The sequence below is a fragment of the Paroedura picta genome, chromosome 6, assembly GCF_049243985.1.
Source record: "Paroedura picta isolate Pp20150507F chromosome 6, Ppicta_v3.0, whole genome shotgun sequence".
NCBI lineage: Eukaryota > Metazoa > Chordata > Lepidosauria > Squamata > Gekkonidae > Paroedura > Paroedura picta.
In genome coordinates, this window is record NC_135374.1 from 11,920,603 (window position 1) to 11,940,616 (window position 20,014).

General features: G+C 48.0%; 1 protein-coding gene across 7 annotated transcripts in view; it reads left to right on the forward strand.

Moving 5' to 3' along the window:
* Positions 1-20,014, forward strand: part of FAT3 (FAT atypical cadherin 3) — a 570,888-nt gene that overhangs the window by 83,760 nt on the left and 467,114 nt on the right. Inside the window, exon 1 of one of the 7 annotated variants that reach the window (XM_077341426.1) lies at positions 15,264-15,657. The exons of 5 other annotated variants lie outside the window; for them this stretch is intronic. The gene's annotated coding sequence lies outside the window, so the exon portion shown is untranslated. Of the gene's footprint in view, positions 1-15,263; positions 15,658-16,118; positions 16,141-20,014 lie in introns of those variants that run through there. One more of the 7 variants, XM_077341427.1, reaches the window with a different exon arrangement.

Below are 20,014 nucleotides of genomic sequence, written 5' to 3' on the forward strand. Positions count from 1 at the left end.
TAGGGCCAGAAGATCTGCAGACCTTCCCCCCCCCCACTTGCTCCAGGTGCTTCTGTTGTTTAAGATAACACTATCCTTTATAGAATCATAGAATCATAGAGTTGGAAGGGGCCACACAGGCCATCTAGTCCAACCCCCTGCTCAACGCAGGATCAGCCCAAAGCATCCTAAAGCATCTAAGAAAAGTGTGTCTCCAACCTTTGCTTGAAGACTGCCAGTGAGGGGGAGCTCACCACCTCCTTAGGCAGCCTATTCCACTGCTGAACTTCTCTGACCGTGAAAATTTTTTTCCTGATATCTAGCTTATATCGTTGTACTTGTAGTTTAAACCCATTACTGCGTGTCCTTTCCTCTGCAGCCATCCGCTGCTCATCTGAATAGGGATGAATTTGGGGGGCGGGGAATTGCCTCTGGGTAGAGGCAGCCAGTTTCCTAGCTTGTGGCCAAGTCCATGAAATTAAGAGGGGAAAGGCCCTTGGGAGCTCCCGCAGAACCCTAGGGGTCCATAGACCCCTGGTTCAGAATCCCTGCTTTAACCACTGTACCATGCAGGCTGTTATGACTCAAGGCATGAGTCTGTCCAGTAGATGAAGCTTGCCTAGCCTGCCCTCTGCTGGTGTTGCAGGATTGGCCACTTCAGGAGGTAAGGCTTCCGCCCTAAATTCCAGGGTGGCATCTTGGTCCCTTCTTGGCTGCAGTGAATGCATTTGGGTAGTGGTGGAACCATGCTCCACCACTAATTCTGGGATTGATGGCAGGTTTGCTGCAGTAAGCAGTGGTGTCTTCCCCATTTGTGGGGCGGTGGCTTAGAATCATAGTATCATAGAATCATAAAGTTGGAAGGGGCCATACTGGCCATCTAGTCCAACCGCCTGGTCTATGCAGGATCAGCCCTAAGCATCCTAAAGCATCCAAGAAAAGTGTGTATCCAACCTTTGTTTGAAGACTGCCAGTGAGGGGGAGCTCACCACCTCCTTAGGCAGCCTATTCCACTGCTGAACTACTCTGACTGTGAACATTTTTTTCCTGATATCTAGCCTATATCGTTGTACTTGAAGTTTAAACTCATTCCTCATGGTGGGTACGCTTGTGGAAAGGCAAAGTCATTCACGAAGCAGAGCCATTTCTGAGTGTGCCTTGGTGGCCAGCCCTCATCTGATCCCCTCCCCAGAACAGACACCTTCTGGGGTAGGTGGGGCTGAGAGAGCTTTGACACAAGTGCTCTGTGAGAACAACCCTATCAGGACTGTGATGAGCCCAAGGTCACCCAGCTGGCTGCATGTGGAGGAGGAGTGGGGAATCAAACCTGGCTCTCTAGATTTAGAAGCCACCCTCTGAACCACCACACCACACTGGCTCTCTTAATATGGGGGAAGGAGTGGAATTAACTAATGCAGGCTTTCTCAACCAGGGTTTCGTCACAGCCCCGGAAGGGTTTCCCAAATGGGGGGGGGGGAGTTAATACATTTGTTATATATATTTTTAATCTGTTGTACATATATCGGGTGAAACAACCATGTATGGTCAAAGTCAGAGTACCTTTATTGGCATAAAAATGGCAAAGCATAAAACTAAAATTTTAGACAATTTCAGTTACAGTTTCCATAATGGAAAGATTTTATTTTTAAATCGCCAGCAAGGGCTTAGCGACTTTTACAGAACATTGCTGAGTCCCTCAAACATAACATAGTTTTAATCCAAAGTTTCTTATCAACACAGGAAATTTCTTCAAATATTCAGCTAAAGGGTGCAGATATGGTCACGTTGACCAGCCGCTCCCCCCCTCCCAATGGCCAGTGATGGGCCTGGAGGGGGTGGGAAGGGGAGGGGTCCGGGTGGGCATGTACCCAGCTATGCTTCCCAACCACATTCTGCAGGATCACGCCATTTCTAGGGGGTTCTCACAGCCTGAAGAATGTTTCAGGGGTTTCTCAACAGTAAAGTTTGGTGTAGTGGTTAGGAGTGCGGACTTCTAATCTGGCATGCCGGGTTCGATTCTGCGCTCCCCCACATGCATCGAGCTGGGTGACCTTGGGCTCGCCATGGCACTGATAAAGCTGTTCTGACTGAGCAGTGATGTCAGGGCTCTCTCAGCCTCACCCACCCCACAGGGTGTCTGTTGTGGGGAGAGGAATGGGAAGGCGACTGTAAGCTGCTTTGAGCCTCCTTTGGGTAGGGAAAAGCGGCATATAAGAACCAACTCTTCTTCTTCTTCTTCTAAAAAAGTTGAGAAAGGTTGAACTAATGAGATATCCACTTGCTGTGCCCTTTCCATGCTGATTCGTCATTGGTCCCTTAATTCTTTTTTGCTTTCTTTAAAAGCTGCCTTTTCTTTCGTTTCTTGACGGTTCAGACTATTCCCTCTCTCCTGGACGAAATCGGTCGTAATCGGCATTGATAGCTGTTGGCTCCCATTTGCACAATGCCTTTTATTCCCCTCCCTGGTCCCGCCTCGGTTTATTTATTTAAAGAGCTTAAGTGTCTGTAACTGTCCTTGTGTTTGAAAAAGAAAAGAGCATGTAAAAAAATATACGGATCCCCAAGCACTTAACGGACAGGAGGAGCTTTGCTGACCAGCGGCCATGCCAGGAAATAACCGTAAACTTAATTAATCAGATGTCTTTGACATTTATGACCGTTGCCTTTTTTTACAGGAGGGATCTCCTGCAAAAGACATGATAGCCCTCTTTAAGAATTTGAAAGGTTGTCACTTGGAGGAGGGCAGGATGCTGTTTCTGTTGGCTGCAGAGGAGAGGACACGCAGTATTGGATTTAAACTTCAAGTACAACGATATAGGCTAGATATCAGGAAAACAAATTTCACAGTCCGAGTAGTTCAGCAGTGGAATAGGCTGCCTAAGGAGGTGGTGAGCTCCCCCTCACTGGCAGTCTTCAAGCAAAGGTTGGATACACACTTTTCTTGGATGCTTTAGGATGCTTAGGGCTGATCCTGCGTTGAGCAGGGGGTTGGACAAGATGGCCTGTGTGGCCCCTTCCAACTCTATGATTCTATGATCTCATTCTCTCTTGGCTGCGGGGCTCTAACTGCAGATATGACCCACTGACAGATCCCAGGCTGAATCTGGCCTCCAGACTTAATCTGGTCCCCCTCCGGCCCCTCCCACAATTTGATTGACATTAGAGTTGGGAAGTTTGGCCACATGGAGAGGGGCGGAAAGAAATCATCTTTATTTCTAAGGCATGAAGACGCTGCACATATTGCTGAGATCTCTTTCCTTGCTTTTTGTACAAAAGAAAGAGTGGCCATAGCAGGAATTTTGGAATGAAGCCAACGTCTGGGTTGGGATACCAGTCACCAGTTGAGACCTGGGGATTCCCTGGAGTTACAGCTCATTTTGAGACTACAGAGATCAGTTCTCCTGGAGAAAATGAATTCTTTGAAGAAGAAGAGTTGGTTCTTATATGGCTATATAAGCCGCTTTGAGACTCCTTTGGGTAGAGAAAAGCGGCATATAAGAACCTAGTCGTCGTCGTCGTCGTCGTCGTCGTCGTCTCCCCCTCCCCCTCCCCCTCCCCCTCCCCCTCCCCCTCCTCCCCCTCCTCCTCCTCCTCCTCCTCTTCTTCTTCTTCTTCTTCTTCTTCTTCTTCTTCTACCCAGAGGAGTCTCAAAGCGGCTTGCAATCACCTTCCCTTCCTTCTCCCCAGAACAGACACCCTGTGAGGTGGGTGAGGCTGAGAGAGCCCTGATATTACTGAAGAAGAAGAAGAGTTGGTTCTTATATGATGCTTGTCTCTACCCGAAGGAGGCTCAAAGCGGCTTATATTTGCCTTCCCTTTCCTCAACCCACAACAGACACCCTGTGGGGTGGGTGAGGCTGAGAGAGCCCTGATATTCCTGCTTGGTCAGAACAGCTTTATCAGTGCTGTGGAGAGCCCAAGGTCACCCAGCTGTGGGGGAGTGTGGAATCTGAGGGGGAGAAAGGAGAATTTCAAGGAGAAGGAGAGTTCTGAGTGGGGGGGAAATGAGAGTCCCAACAATAAGGAATGTTCTGAGGGGGGGAAAGGAGAATCCCGAGGAGAAGGAGAGTTCTGAGAGGGCGGGGGGGGGGGAGTAAAATCCCGATGAGAAAAGAAGCCAATAAAGACTGCGAAGAAGGCTCACGAACAAGAAAATCTTTATGTCTATTTGAATACCATTTGAAGGAGTAAAGCTTACAACAGTATATGGGTCATTCCTCTTTCCCGGTATTCACTTTAGTCATCCGGAAGTGTCCGTTTTACCAAAGCATTAACGAGGGCCTAATAAAAGTCCAAGTTGGAAAGATTTGTCAAAGAAACAAAAGCTCCTTCCCAAAAGGGAAAGGACAATTAGTGTTTGCCGCCGTAGGGCGAGAACTAACGACCAACGTTAATGGAGCAATACTGTAGAACATGCTGGAACTGTCAAGAAGAACCCTGTGGGGGATTTTGGCCTGTTTCCCCCCTCCTGGGAGAAGGGGCATTAAAAATTGTCAGGGTTTGAATAAGTGCTGGAAGTTTGCGATTTGCACATGCTCCCAGCACACCTTTGACCCAAACAACAAATGTTGTAGATTAGGGGAGGAGACCAGGGAAGATACAAATGGTCTTAACGCCACACAGCAATTAATCCACTTTATTACAAACCCCGGCATCCCCGTTTCTCATTATCTAACCCTTGTGGTTTTAACTGCGTGTGAACCGTAAGGCTTCCCACCCTTAGGCCTCCGTGTAGATTTGATATCGCTTTGATGATCCGAAAGGAGGAGGGAAGAAAACCCTTCTAATCTTTTATCGCCCTTTCCATCTCGCCAAAAGCAGAAGATCCGGAAAGCACACCACGTCCCCGCCAAAATTAAGGAGGGGGAGGGAGATCTTTTGCAAAATAAAAATCTTGATTACTTCGAGGCATCAATTTTTCATTGTTTTTTTAAGGAACAACAGAGTGTTGAGTTGATCTTCCTTGCGATGCTGCCAGCATTTCCTTTGGCCATTTTAAACCACTTAGCTCCGTATGCATTTATCTTGGGTCACATAGGACTGGGTTATCAATGTGCTTTCTTCAGAGACGAATATTGCAGTTGGGCGAACTTGGACCTTTAAAATCAACCCCCTCCGTTTAATTTCATGCTGGAAAAAAGCAGAATGCTTCAACGACACAATTACCTATTTTCCAGTGTTTGAGCCAGGAGACGGTTAGCCGGATAATTACAATTTATCATGGCCCCCTGAAGTTCAGCGGAGGAATGATTCGGGTCCTATTATGTCACCCGCATTGGAGATGAAGGCCAAGTTCCTATTGGACCGTTGCGTTTCGGCGAACGGCGAGTAGGTATCTGGTCGAGGGATTATTACCTAGACAGCATCATTAATCATATAAGGATCAAGGGACTGGACAGTTGCTCTGATCAGCATCTTGGCTTCCTCTTTCAGTTTCTATTGAACTCCGTAACCCCCTTTTGCTAAAAAAAAAACATTTATTGTTCTGTAATGTAGGTGCATCATACAGTGATTTGCACTATCTGTCCACATTGCGGAATTTCTGGGCACCCAGAGGACAGGTTGTGTTTTTTGTAGAAAATTTGATCCAAAGGTGCTCGCATCGCACAGACCCCTGTTCATCCTCGTAACATGTGTTGTTTTGTGTAAAAGAAGGGAGAAGTGCAGAAGATTAGATGAAAGAGTAGGTTATGGGGAAAGCAGAATCAAGGGCAGGAAATGGGAGATGAACAGTTCTAAGAACATGACAAGAACTGTCACTGTTATGAATAAGAAGGAACTGACTCTTGTATTAAGGAGGACACAGGTTTGGTCCGGGTTCCCAACGTTTGTCGGAAGGTAACTTAACATTAGTTGCAAGTTCTTCTCATATCATAGAATCATAGAGTTGGAAGGGGCCACACAGGCCATCTAGTCCAACCCCCTGCTCAACGCAGGATCAGCCCAAAGCATCCAAGAAAAGTGTGCATCCAACCTTTGCTTGAAGACTGCCAGTGAGGGGGAGCTCACCACCTCGTTAGGTAGCCTATTCCACTGCTGAACTACTCTGACTGTGAGTAGTCCTATGCATGCAGTGTCCAATTCAGATAAGGACCATAACACATGTAAAGAAGGGGCATCAGAACCAACATGGTGGATTCTAATCTGGAGAACCGGATTTAGCTCCCTACACCTGCTCCACATGCAGCCAGCTGGATGACCTCGGGCTAGTGGCAGTCTGGTTAGAGCTGTACTTACAGAGCAGTTCTCTCAGAGCTCTCTCAGCCCCACCTGTATCTCAGGGTGTCTGTTGTGGGTAGAGGAAGGGAAGGCAATTGTAAGCCGCTTTGGGACTCCTTAGGGTACTGGAAAGCAGGGTATGGAAACCGTCTCTTTTTTTCCTAACCTGAAGCAATCCACGGGGATATGAGGGTTTCCCCAAGTAGATCCCTCCCTCTCTTGCTTCCTGATCAGAATCAAGCTCTGCAAATATGGAACTGTGGAAATTGGATTTAACCTGGGGGCCAAGACGTATGAGGAGAGGCTGAGGGACTTGGGAATGTTCAACGTGGAGAAGAGGAGGCTGAGAGGGGACAGGATGGCTCTCTTGAAGGATATGAAAGGTTGTCACTTGGAGGAAGGTGGGGAGCGGTTCCGGGTGGCAGCAGAGGAGAGGGCCCACAGTAGTGAGGTCAAACTACATGTCGAATGGCAGCGGCTAGTTATCAGGATTTTTCTCCCAACAGAGTAGTTCAAAAGTAGAACCAGCTTCCTAAGGAGGTGGGGAGCTCCCCCTCACTGGCAGTCTTCAAGCAGCGGCTGGACAGATCCTTATCCCAGATGTTTTAGGCTGATCCTGATTTGAGCAGGGGATAGGATTAGATGGTCTGCAGGGCCCCCTCCAGCACTACGTTTCTATGATGATTCTAACCTTCAGTGGTGTCACTTTGTAAATTTATCATAATCACACACCGCCTCCCCCCCTCCAGATTTGGCCTGTGCTGAGACTTTATATTGTTACCAAGCAAACAATATCTCTTGTTAACTTTTCAGAAACAAAGTTGTGAAAGCTGTCTGGAACACTGTTCCTTTATTCAGACTTGTTTCTAGCCTTGTGGTTTTAGAGGGGCTACCACAGCTTTTGGAACCAGGGTTTTGTGAAAGTGGCGAACAATCACTTTCCCTTCCTCTCCCCACATCAGACACCCTGTGATGTGGGTGAGGCTGAGAGAGCCCTGAGATTACTGAAAAAGAAGAAGAGTTGGTTCTTAGATGCCACTTTTATCTACCCGAAGAAGTCTCAAAGCAGCTTACAATCACCTTCCCTTTCCTCTCCCCACAGCAGATACCCTGCGAGGGAGATGAGGCTGAGAGAGCCCTGATATTGCTGAAGAAGAAGAAGACTTGGTTCTTATATGCTGCTTTTCTCAACCAGAAAGAGTCTCAAAGCTTACAATTGCCTTCCCTTCCTCTCCCCATAACAGAGGCCCTGTAAGGTAGATGAGGTTGACAGAGCTCTGAGAACTGTGCTAGCCCAAAGTCACCCAGCTGGCTGCATGTGGAGGAGGCATGGGGAATCAAGCCCAGTTCCCCAGATTAGAAGCCGCGCTCTTAACCACTACACCAAGCTGGTTCCAGTTAAGCTCTGAGCTTCTAATTATTGGCTGAGGATTTTCAAGTTGCACTTAGGAGAGAAATTGAAACATCCCTTTCAGGAGTATTGAATAATCCATAGAACATAATAACAAAGTGCAAATCAGAAACCACTTGGGCATGATAATAGTTCAGATTCAAGAGTGTCATTTGCTCTCAGTGCCATTCCCTAGTATGGTATGTAGGGTTTTGTTTCTGTTTGAATAACTAAATTAGAACTGACCCACTCTTAGCTTTTGTAGTGTTTGATTGGTCTTGAGCAATGTGAGATTCATCATGGTGAATTACACTGTCCTTCCTAAGAACAGTTTCTTAGAGGTGAGCCCCACTAAGTCACCTTGGGCCAGATTTGGAGTTCCTTTCGATGTTTAGAATGGAAAAAAAACATGTGCTGAAGTGCCTTGAAACAGATCTGAAGTCAGAGCTGAAACAGAGCTGAGCTATAGTCGAAGAACTAGTTTTGAATGCTGTAGAACCTTAGGTAAAAAGGTATCCCCTGTGCAAGCACCGAGTCATGTCTGACCCTTGGGGTGACGCCCTCCAGCGTTTTCATGGCAGACTCAATACGGGGTGGTTTGCCAGTGCCTTCCCCAGTCATTACCGTTTACCCCCCAGCAAGCTGGGTACTCATTTTACCGACCTCGGAAGGATGGGAGGCTGAGTCAACCTTGAGCCGGCTGTTGGGATTGAACTCCCAGCCTCATGGGCAAAGCTTTCAGATGGCTGCCTTACCACTCTGCGCCACAAGAGGCTCATTGTAGAACCTTAGATACCAACAATATAGAATCACAGAATCATAGAGTTGGAAGGGGCCACACAGGCCATCTAGTCCAACCCCCTGCTCAACGCAGGATCAGCCCTAAGCATCCTAAAGCATCCAAGAAAAGTGTGTATCCAACCTTTGCTTGAAGACTGCCAGTGAGGGGGAGCTCACCACCTCCTTAGGCAGCCTATTCCACTGCTGAACTACTCTGTGAAAATTTTTTCCCTGATATCTAGCCTATATAGTTGTGTTGTTGTTATGTGCGAAGTCGTGTCCGACCCATCGCGACCCCATGGACAATTATCCTCCAGGCCTTCCTGTCCTCTACCATTCCCCGGAGTCCATTTAAGTTTGCACCTACTGCTTCAGTGACTCCATCCAGCCACCTCATTCTCTGTCGTCCCCTTCTTCTTTTGCCCTCGATTGCTCCCAGCATTAGGCTCTTCTCCAGGGAGTCCTTCCTTCTCATGAGGTGGCCAAAGTATTTGAGTTTCATCTTCAGGATCTGGCCTTCTAAAGAGCAGTCAGGATTGATCTCCTCTAGGATATATAGTTGTAGTTTATTCGGGGGCTTTAAGCTCATTTCCGCAAAATCATGTCGGTCTTGAAGGTGCTAGTGGACTTCTGACAAAGGGTCCTTTGACTGTTAAAAGCTTATATCCTGAAATCTAATGCTCTTGTTGGCCAACTTGTGGTATCCCCAGCAAGAGTCTTTTAAGGCAAGTGAGGAGGACTGATGGTTTGCTGCTACTTTCCATTGCAGTCTTCCTTGGCCAACTTATGGTGACTAAAGTAGGGGTCTTTGAAAGCAAGTGAGAGGCAGCAGTAGTTTGTCACTGCTTTCCACTGTGGTCTTCCTTGGCCAACCCAGAAGCACCCTATAGGGACAGTGGTCTGTACTTCTGTATTCAGTTCGTCCCCCTCCCCAAGTGGCAGCAGGTTGGGTACTACTGTATAGTTTTTACCTTGTTTTAAAGTGTCCTGTTAATATTGGGCTGTACTTAGTTCTGTTTCAAATTTCTGGTTGGCTCGACAGTCCAGACCGTATTTTGTTGTTTCTTGGATATCCCATCCTCTTGATCGTATTAATTAATTGATTTATTGATCGATTAAAGGATTTATATCTATCTATCTATCTATCTATCTATCTATCTATCTATCTATCTATATCTATATCTCTATATATATCTATATATCTATCTATATCTATCTATATCTATCTATATATCTATCTATCTATATCTATATCTCTATATCTATCTATCTATCTATATCTATATCTCTATATCTATCTATCTATATCTATATCTATATCTATATCTATATCTATATCTATATCTATATCTATATCTATATCTATATCTATCTATCTATCTATCTATCTATCTATCTATCTATCTATCTATCTATCTATCTATCTATCTATCTATCTATCGCCCCTCTCAGACATGCCATCTCAGAGCGGTTTAAAGGATCCCAAACTCAATAAAACCAGTATAATCCACATAAAACAATGTAAAATAGATTAGCCCACCTTGAGGTCCAGTGGAAGAGGTGGTCTATAAATCACATACATGAATGAAATAAAAGCTCCTGGGGGTCCCCCACAGAAAAGGGTCTTTCCCAGCAGCTGCTGCCTGACTCCTTTCAGCTGGCGTTGCCAGGGATTGAACCCACGGCATTCTTTACGGCCCCTCGCACTGAGTTTCAGCAGCTCTCCAAATCTGTATTGGAAACTGCCTTATACCAAGTTAGCCCTTTGGCCCTTGCATCCCCGTGTGGGTTTTGACTGATACCTGCTCTCCCAGGACGCAGGCAGATAGCTGACTGGATAAAACAGACTGTGACACTATATGTTAATACGAAATGCAAATCCCATCCCCAAATTAAAATAAAACAGCGCCATATTTAGGAGCCAAGCAGCCAGGCAGTCGTCAACGCTGACAGCTCACAGCCATTTAAATTTGTCCTGTTTCCTTCCCCATCCCGGTTTTAGTATCATCGCCCTGAAAATAATTTAAACATAGGCTGTTAATATTCATTAATTTAACTCTTCGCTGCCTTCCGTCTCCCCACCGCTGCATTAATTACGGCTTCCTTCGCGAGCATTTGAGACTGACCTTATTCTTATGGAAATGCGCGTGCCTATTAAATCTAAGAGGATAGATTGGAGGCTACTGTAAAACCCAGCTGTTGTATCAATGGATTCGCTGAATGTTTCTCACTGTTGACACCTCAAACGTCTGGGCCACCCACCCACAAACAAACACTCACAAAAGCTAGCAGAAAGTGAAAGCAGGGAAGGGGATTTATGGGAAAGTTCACTTGGGGAGGGGGATTTGTCTGGATTTTGGACAAGTGATCTCAAGGCATTGCCATCTCCCCCCCCCCCTTGCTTATATTGTTCTATCATTTTCATAGGATTAAAGCAGGAGGGAGGGAGGACTAAATAGCAGCAAAAAGAGAAATGTATTAAACTGAGCGTTCTGCGCAAACAGTTCGTAGTTAATGGCGATACCTGCCCTTGTTCGACCCTCCAAGCCAGGGGTAGTCAAACTGCGGCCCTCCAGATGTCCATGGACTACAATTCCCAGAAGCATTCGCTGGCAGGGGCTCCTGGGAATTGCAGTCCATGGACATCTGGAGGGCCGCAGTTTGACTACCCCTGCTCCAAGCCGTTGCGATGTGTGTTAGGCCATGCAGAAAATTCTATACCTGTAGCGTCTGTCTAAACTTGTGAGTTGTGCAATTATGCGCCTCAATTGTGCACCTCATAGTATATATATATACTCATTTAGTTATGCACTCATTCCGCTGAGAAGCAGACAAACAAGAATCTGCCATGACATTTTTGAAGAATTATAAATCTGCGTCATGGATTGGAGTGGGAGCAGTAAGAATGCCAAGCTTCAAGAAAAAAACACAACACAGGAGTCCAAAGATGAAGAAGAGTTGGTTTTTACCCCGCTTTTCACTACTCAAAGGAGTCTCATAGTGACTTACAATCGCCTTCCCTTTCCTCTCCCCACAACAGACACCCTGTGAGGTGGGTGAGGCTAAGAGAGCCCTGTTATTACTGAAGAAAAAGAAGAAGAGTTGGTTCTTATATGTTGCTTTTCTCTACCCAAAGGAGTCTCAAAGCAACTTACAATCGCCTTCCCTTTCCTCTCCCCACAACAGACCCCCTGTGAGGGACGTGAGGCTGAGAGAGATTCCTGCTTGGTCAGAACAAGCCCTATCATGGTTGTGACAAGGTCACCCAGCTGGCTGCAGGTGAAGGAGCGGGGAATCAAACCCAGCTTGCCAGATTAGACGTCTGCACCCCTAACCACCACACCATGCTGGTAGGGTTGCCAACCTCCAGACCTGGACCTAGCAACCCTACTTAAAGATGAATAACATTTATTCCGGCATAAGTGTTCATGACGTGGCCTCGCTTAACCATATGCCTGGTGGGCACAGAAATATTTGTCTTTCATGCATGTGATGAAGTGAACTCGAGTCTTCCAAGCGCCGGCAGGCTCCTGTTTTGTTTTGCTGCCGATCCACTTCGTTACCTGTCTGAAGCCGCAAGCAGATTTTCGTCTTTCAGAGGTGTGTTTTTGCTAGTCAAGCCCCCCACTCTGAAGGCTTGCACGGCTGTCTCTTTGCTTTATCCGTCTTTTAAACGCGTTTGCCTCGGGAGGAAAAAAAAACACACACACACACACATCTGTGAAAAGCACCATGGTAACTTCTCGAGCGGCATGTTCAGATGCACTTTAACGAAAAGGTTCTCTGGGAAGACAAGTTGGTTCCTTTCGTTGTTCTGCTGTGTAGGCGGATATTGATAACTAGCTCTTCTTCAGAGACCTGTTTTGGATTCCTTTGGCTCCTGCCTCTTGCAGGACATAGTTCAGGTTGTCTAATGCACAGTGATGCTTGAAGAGTTCAGATTGCCCCGCCCTTTGCTGCTTGGTTCTTTACACTTTTATTAAATTGCATCTTGTTCTCATTTGCCCATTTTTCCATTGTGTCCAGATCTCGTTGAACTCTGTCTCTATCTTCCGGAGTATTTGTCAGTCCTCTCAATTTGGCATCATCTGCAAATTTGATGAGTAGTCCCTCCACCCCCTCATCTAGATCATTAATAAATATGTCAAAAAGTACCAGGCCGAGCACCAAGCCCTGAGGTACCCCACTACTCACCTCCCTCCCATCTTGATGTCGCTGCTCCTTTGTGCCGTCTGGATCTGCGATTCTTTGATTTGGCATTCTTTTCCGTCACCTGCCCCCCCCCACCCCCACCCCACGTAAATCATCTTCCGATGGCACATTTTGGGCAGTGTCTTGGTTTAGACGGGAGGAAGTGTCCAGATTTTGGTAGGTGGGATGGCCGGATGCAAGCCAGTTATGTTGCTCAGACTGTATAGAAATCTCCTCCCAGGTTTTGGTGTTGTGTGTTTATGTGTTTATTGAAGAAGCCATTGTGGTAAAAAATACTATGGGGGTTTAGAAACGGCAGGGGGGAAGCTTTCTCTTTTGGCAGTTGGAGGTATTCAAGGCTCTGGAAAAGGATCTCATGATGCAGTTTTGTGAAAGGAGGAGGATGCATAGAAAGACACGTGTGAGGGAAGAGGCCGAGGCCAGACTGAGGTTGAAGGAGAAGAATTGGGATTAATATCCTGTTTTTCACTACCCAAAGGAGTCTCAGAGCGGCTTACAATCATCTTCCCTTCCCCTCCCCACCCGGTGAGGGAGGTGAGCTTGAGAGAGCCCTGATGTTACTGAAGAAGAAGAAGAGTTGGTTCTTATATGCCACTTTTCTCTACCCAAAGGAGTCTCAGAATGGCTTATAATCTTCAAGCAGCAGCTGGACAGAGACTTATCCTGGGTGCTTGAGCCTGATCCTCCATTGAGCAGGGGATGGGACTAGATGGCCTACATGGCCCCTTCCCATTCTAGGAGTCTAGTTCAGCCATGGAATGGGCTGCCTCAGGAGGTGCGGAGCTCCCCCTCACTGGCGGTCTTCAAGCAGCGGTTGGACAGATCATAGAATCATAGAGTTGGAAGGGGCCATACAGGCCATCTAGTCCAACCCCCTGCTCAACGCAGGATCAGCCCTAAGCATCCTAAAGCATCCAAGAAAAGTGTGCATCTCACACAAAAGTGTGTGAGATCCTTCTCCTGGATGCTTGAGGGTGATCCTGCCTTGAGCAGAAGGTAGGACTAGATGGCCTTTATGTCCCCTTCCCATTCTAGGATTCTGAGAGTCTAGTTCAGCCATGGAATGGGCTGCCTAAGGAGGTGGGGAGCTCCCCCTCACTGGTAATCTTCAAGCAGCGGCTGGACAGATCCTTCTCCCGGATGCTTGAGGCTGATCCTGCACTGAGCAGGAGGTGGGACTAGATGGCCTGCATGGCCCCTTCCCACTCTAGGATTCTCTGAGTCTAGTTCGGCCATGGAATGGGCTGCCTAAGGAGGTGGGGAGCTCCCCCTCACTGTCCGTCTTCATGCAGCGGCTGGACAGATCCTTCTCCTGGATGCTGGAGGCTGATCCTGCATTGAGCAGGGGATTGGGCTAGATGGGCTTCATGGCCCTCCCAACTCTATGATTCGGATGTTAAACAGCATGGGGGACACAATTGAGGGAGCCATGACAAGACTGGGAGCCAGAGTGGGATCCCGGACGCAGAAGGCCCAGTCTCCGTTCAAGGACAGGTGCGTCGCTCTTAAGTGTGGGAAGAGCCAGCAGGTGTTTGCCTGAAGACTGATGTTGGCGCACAGGTGCACAAGGAAGAAGCAGATCCTGCAGGGCACGAGAGTCATTTCCCCTGCTCCCTCTGGCACTAGTCACCGCAGCTGGAGCATTTCCCTCCCACGTGGAGCTGCTCCTTCGTCAAACCCGGCCTGAGTGGCAACTGGCCCCCCACTTGGTGGTGCTCCTGAGCAGCCTGCGCATGGGAGGGCGGCTGGAGACGCAGCCCGTCTCCTGGTGTTCTATTTTGCTTTTGCCCGAAGCCGTTCATTTGAATAATGAGTAGCCAGAGTTCTTTTGCACGCCTGGCGACTGGCTAAGGACAGTTGTTATCCTCACAAGCCTTCGGTGCGTTTTACTGTCGAATCATCAGTTTTTTCTCCCCTTCCCCCTTCCCCCCCCTCCCCAATTTCGGCGCTGCTGGGAACAGAGCTAGCGTGCCTCCACGGCTTCAGCTGGCACTGCCGTTCCCTCTCCTTTTTAAGATCTAGCCCTTCTGAAACCGGAGTTTATTTTGAAATCAATCGTGCTCAGAGCAGCTCGCGAGAAAGAGTGTTAATTGGGTCCAGTGGAATTCTCGGTCCCAGTGGGACCCAGAGAGCTTCTTAGGAAACCGTACAAGGTGGTGTGCGCGTGTGTGTGTGTGTGGGTGTGTGTATGGGGGGGAGAGCTTAAAGGAAAAACCTCACTCCGCCAACGGTAAGGATACACGATAGCTGTTGTCATGGTCCACACACACACACACACACACACACACACACACAGTCGAAAAGATGCTTTTCATTTTTGAAAGATGCCCCAAGGTTTGGCCCCTTGGCAACTTGTTTCCCCCCTTCTGAGCCCCTGTAGGAAAGAGGGGAGGGGGGTATCCTGTTGTCTCGACCTCTCTGTTGCAAAGTCCAGCTCTGCGCTGCCATCGCCCCCTCGCCTGTCCGTGTCAGCATTGTTCCGTCCCTAATTCCATATGTATGTCACATAGGACCACTCTGCTTTTCCTCTCTCCCCCCCTCCCCTCCCCTCCCCTCCCCGCCACAGCCTACTTTGCTCCCCTCCCCCCAACCCGTGCATTTCGCTCCCCCCCTCCTTCTCCTCCAGATAGACTACCTCCCTCCTCCCTCCCTCCCTTCTCTTCCCTCCTGGGAAGCCCGCAAGCAGGGAAATTCAAACTTCGGGGCTGCTTCCCAGCATCGTGCGCCTACCTGGCCAGAGATGCGCTCTCCGCGCAGGGATGCTCATGCGGGTCCCCCCCCCTGCCCCCTCACCGCCGCCACCGTTTTCAGCTTTTCGCTCCGGCCTCTATTTTTAACACAAAGCTGCTGAAAAGCAAACTAAGACCCGGGCCCCCGTTCTTTTTCTTGCGTTCCCTGTTACCGTGGCAGCGTGTGCATCTCTGGCTCGGCGAAGAATGAGGCAGGCTGCAAGCCCTGGTTTCTGCTCGCGGCTTCGGGGAGCGCGGGAGAGGCGTCCGTGGGGAAAGGTTTCCAGCAAGGATGCCCCGCTGAGTGCAGAAGTCCTGTTAGGTGTTACTTCTTCCAGCTAAGAAAAGGTGAGTGCTTCTCTAGACGCTCCTTCCCTCCCCCTCTTCCCGTAAACTCAGTGTTCATTGTTCTGTGGCTGTTAATTAGAAAGAGAGAGGTTGAGAGATTGAGAGAGAGAGAGAAGACACCCCGTGTGCATGGGAGGGTGCGCAGAGGAGATCTTGGAAATAATCCCCCTAAGCTTTTGGTCACCCGGAGAGAAACGGCTGTTGTTTTGCCGGGAGCTTTTCACTAGTGAAATGAGAAGCACGAGGACAACAACAGGGCTAGTTTGGTCCTGAGGTTGAGGACGATCTTGAGGCATTTTGTCATCCGTGGGGTTGTATGGAAGGTTGTGCGAGGGAGGGAGGGAGGGAGGTCGGAGACGGTGGGCGGACATAGCTGTCTCTGTTCATAGTTTGCGGGGGAAAGGAAAGGAAGAAAAAAAGAGGCATCCAGCTGGCTTGGTAGATCCCTGTTATGGTCATCATGTCCTCCGCGGTTGACTCAAGGTAAGGATGTCTTCCTTCTACTGTCTGAAATTTACCCCAGTTTTAAAAGAGCTGTTTGGCTTTTAGCCTGTGTGGTGGAGAGTTGTTAGTTTCCACAGAGTTGGGGTGCAGTTGGCGTGGCAGCTCTGTTTTCCTCGTGTCACCCTGGGACAGTGTTTTTCGGAACTTGTACAGTCAGGACCTGAAGACCGTGATCCTTCTTCTGAATGAGCTGCACTCCGCAGGAGATAGTTGTGCAGCCAGGTTTAAAAACAGCATTCCTTGTGTGTATTTTCCAGAGCTGGTGCCTTTTCAGTTTTTCCCAGGTTCCACGTGGGGATAAAAGAGGCAGGTACCAAAAGTGTGTGCAAATACATAGACCCTACTGTACCGCTTATAAAGTTTCTGTACTTGGGACATGTTCCCAAGTACAGAATGATTGTCACAAGGCATCCGTGACTCCTTGTTGGTGTAGGATTGGCCAAAATGTATAAAACGATGTGAAATCAGTGGTTGAAGTCTTGCCGGTGAGGTCAGTACTAGAGGCGCACACTTTAGAACATCTGCGTCCTGCAAACAGCATGCGTTTTGCGCCGATCCTGGGCTGTTGTTTTTGCATTGTGAATTTTGGAGCTGAACGAGACATTATGTAGAATTGACTTCTCTCTCTTCATTCTGTCATTGTCTTCATGGCATCCTTGCGGTTCATACAAGAAGCCCATTCTGTAGGGCCTTAAACCAGGGGTAGTCAAACTGCGGCCTTCCAGATGTCCATGAACTACAATTCCCAGAAGCCCCTGCCAGCATTCGCTGCCTTAAACTGTAGGTTCTTGGAGAGAGGTTCACATAGGGGTGTACCTGGCTTTTAATGTTATGCTAAATGGAGTCACAGGTGACTTACGAGGATCCCAGCAAAAGGCTTTCTAGGCATTTGAGAAGCAGAGGTGCCTTCCTCTGCCTTCCTCTGCAGAGCCTCCCTTGGTGGTTTCTCCTGCCAAGTCACAACTCTGCTTAGCTTGCAAGGTCTGATGATGTCAAGCTATACCATGCTGCCTTCACTCCCTTTAGAGTCATAAATTTTGTTAAGACAAGGAATTTGCTACCAGAAGAAATTGTGATGGCCACAGGAATAAACAACGTTAAAAGGGGATTAGAGAGGTGAAAGCAGCACAGGTCTATCAGTGGCTACTAGCCATGGTGACTAAAGGGAACCTCCACATTCTGAGGGAGTAAACCTCTGAATCCCACTGCCAGGAGGATATATCAGGGGAAGTCCTTGATCTCCATGGCCTGTTGTTGAACATCAAGGCCTCAGTGATTTGTTGTTAGCCTTCTAGAGGAACTGGTTGGCCACTGTGTGAGACAGGATGCTGGACTAGATGGACCACTGGTCTGATCCAGCAGGGCTCTTCTGATGTTCTTAAGAAGACCTCAGCCTCTATACCCTGTAGTTGGCTGTCCAGAGGATCTGGTTGGCCACCATGTGAGACAGGATGCTGGACTAGATGGACCATTGGTCTGATCCAGCAGGCCTCTTCTGATGTTCTTACGAAGGCCTCAGCCTCTCTGCCCTGTTGTTGGCCCTCCAGAGGAACTGGTTGGCCACTGGGTGAGAAAGGATGCTGGACTAGATAGACCACTGGTCTAATCCAGCAAGGCTGCTATGTTCGAAATGGATTTGCAAACAACTAGCAAAACAGAATAAGATAGATAACGTGGATCCCGATTCCAATTCATTCACAAAGCTCATGGAATGACCTTTAGGACAGTCATTATCATGATCTCTCAGCATGATATTCCTCAGAAAGAGCTGGTGGGGATACTGGGAGAAGCCAGTGCATGTGTGTGCATAAAATGCCATGAAGTCACAGCTGACTTATAGCAACCCCATAGATATTTTAAGACATCAGACGAACAGAGGTTGTTTGCTATTGCATTCTTCTGAGAAATAGACCTGGAATTCCATGGTGGTCCCCCATCCTAGTACTGACCAGAGCTGACCCTATTTAGCTTCGGATGAGATTCGACTAGCCTGGGCCATGCAGGACCTATGCTGGTAGACCCTACTAAGTTGGAATGCAAATGTGATAATGAAAGAAAGAGCCAAGTCTGAAAGTGATTGGTATGGGGGGGAAAATACCCTAACAACAAACACATGCGTTAGTCTATTTGTGGCACACATTTAGCTTCTAAAACGTTAAGGAACGTCTCTTGGTTCACCCAAATTTCCATGCTTGATCTTCCAGAGCTGACGCATGCCAGGACAACTCGGTAATTGGCTGGTTACATCTGTGTTTTAGTACTCTCGGATTTTATGGGTTTTCCAGATTGGTGGGTTTAAAGTTGTTGCTAACCCCGAGCTTTTCATATGGAGTTGTTAGAAACCCAGTGAATAAAAATAAATACTGAGGCTGACAAAGGGCGTACATAGTTTGCATTAGTCAGTAAAGCAACATCCACGTTAACTTTAGACTTGCAGGCTGGGGAAGAGCTGAACCAGGAGTGGTCCAAATTGTCTGCTGTTGAGACCTGAACGCAATGCTTAATTTAGTTTGATGTGACGCTAGCACAATTAAGGCTTGACAAATGCATACCCTTGATGTTTTTGTTTTTTTTTAAAATGGAAACCAGAGACGAGACAGATGTCATGGACGCTTATTCCAACTTTCTGTAGGCTGTCAGACAGTAAAAAAGAAGAGTTTGATACAGCAGAGTATCCTAGTTATTTAATGGAGAGGGAAAGATGGAATCCCATAGAACCATAGAGTTGGAAGGGTCCTACAGAGTCATTTAGGTCAGAGGTAGTCAACCTGTGGTCCTGCAGATCAGTGGTCCCCAACCTCCCTCTCCCCGGCCCCCCACAGTAAAAAACTTCCCAGGCCGCAAGCTTGCGGCCCGGGAAGCTTCTTACTGCGGGAGGGCGGGGAGAGGGAATCAGGGCCGCGCATGCACACATGCGCCATGCGCGACCGAAATCGCACATGCACGGCACTTTTGCGCATGCGTGATTTCGGCCGTGCAAGCGCGATGCGCGGGCGGGGTAGTTGCCATGCTGGTCCCCAGCCTCAGAAAGGTTGGGGACCACTGCTCCAGATGTCCATGGACTACAATTTCCATGAGCCCCTGCCAGCGTTTGCCCTGATTTAGGTCCTCCAGAGTCATTTGGTCCAACCCCCTGCAGAATGCAGGAAATTCACAACTACCTGCTCACCAAAGTGACCCCAATTCCATGCCCAGATGATACCGTCCCCCCCAAAAATAGAATTCCTGGCCAATCTGTGCTAAACCTGAGTAGACTTTTGGTAGTCTTCTATTGTTTCTCCTTGGTAGAAACTGAGTAGGTCCATCCTTGTTGTTTTCTTCACTCACATATTGTCAAAGGCAGAGGAGCCTTTATGTCGTGGTGGCTAAGAGATGGTGGTATGAACCAGGAAGATCCTGGATTGAGGGGTGACTCTGCTCTGATTTACTAGATGACCTTGGGCAAGGCATTCTCACAGATTCTGATTGAAGACTGGCAGACTTGCATTCAGATTTACAAAAGGATAACATATGCGGCGGGTTCTGAATGTCCAAGAAGACACTCTGCAAGTGCACAGTATCTCTGGAATGTTGAAGAAGAAGAAGAGTTGGTTCTTATATGCCGCTTTTCTCTACCGGAAGGAGGCTCAAAGAGGCTTACACTTGCTTTCCCTTTCCTCTCCCTACAGCAGACACTCTCAGGGAGGCTGAGAGAGTCCTGATATTACTGAACAAGAAGAAGAGTTGGTTCTTATATGCTGCTTTTCTCTACCCGAAGGAGGCTCAAAGCGGCTTCCAATCTCCTTCCCTATCACTGCTCGGTCAGAATAGCTTTATCAGTGTCGTGGCGAGCCCAAGGTCACCCAGCTGGCTG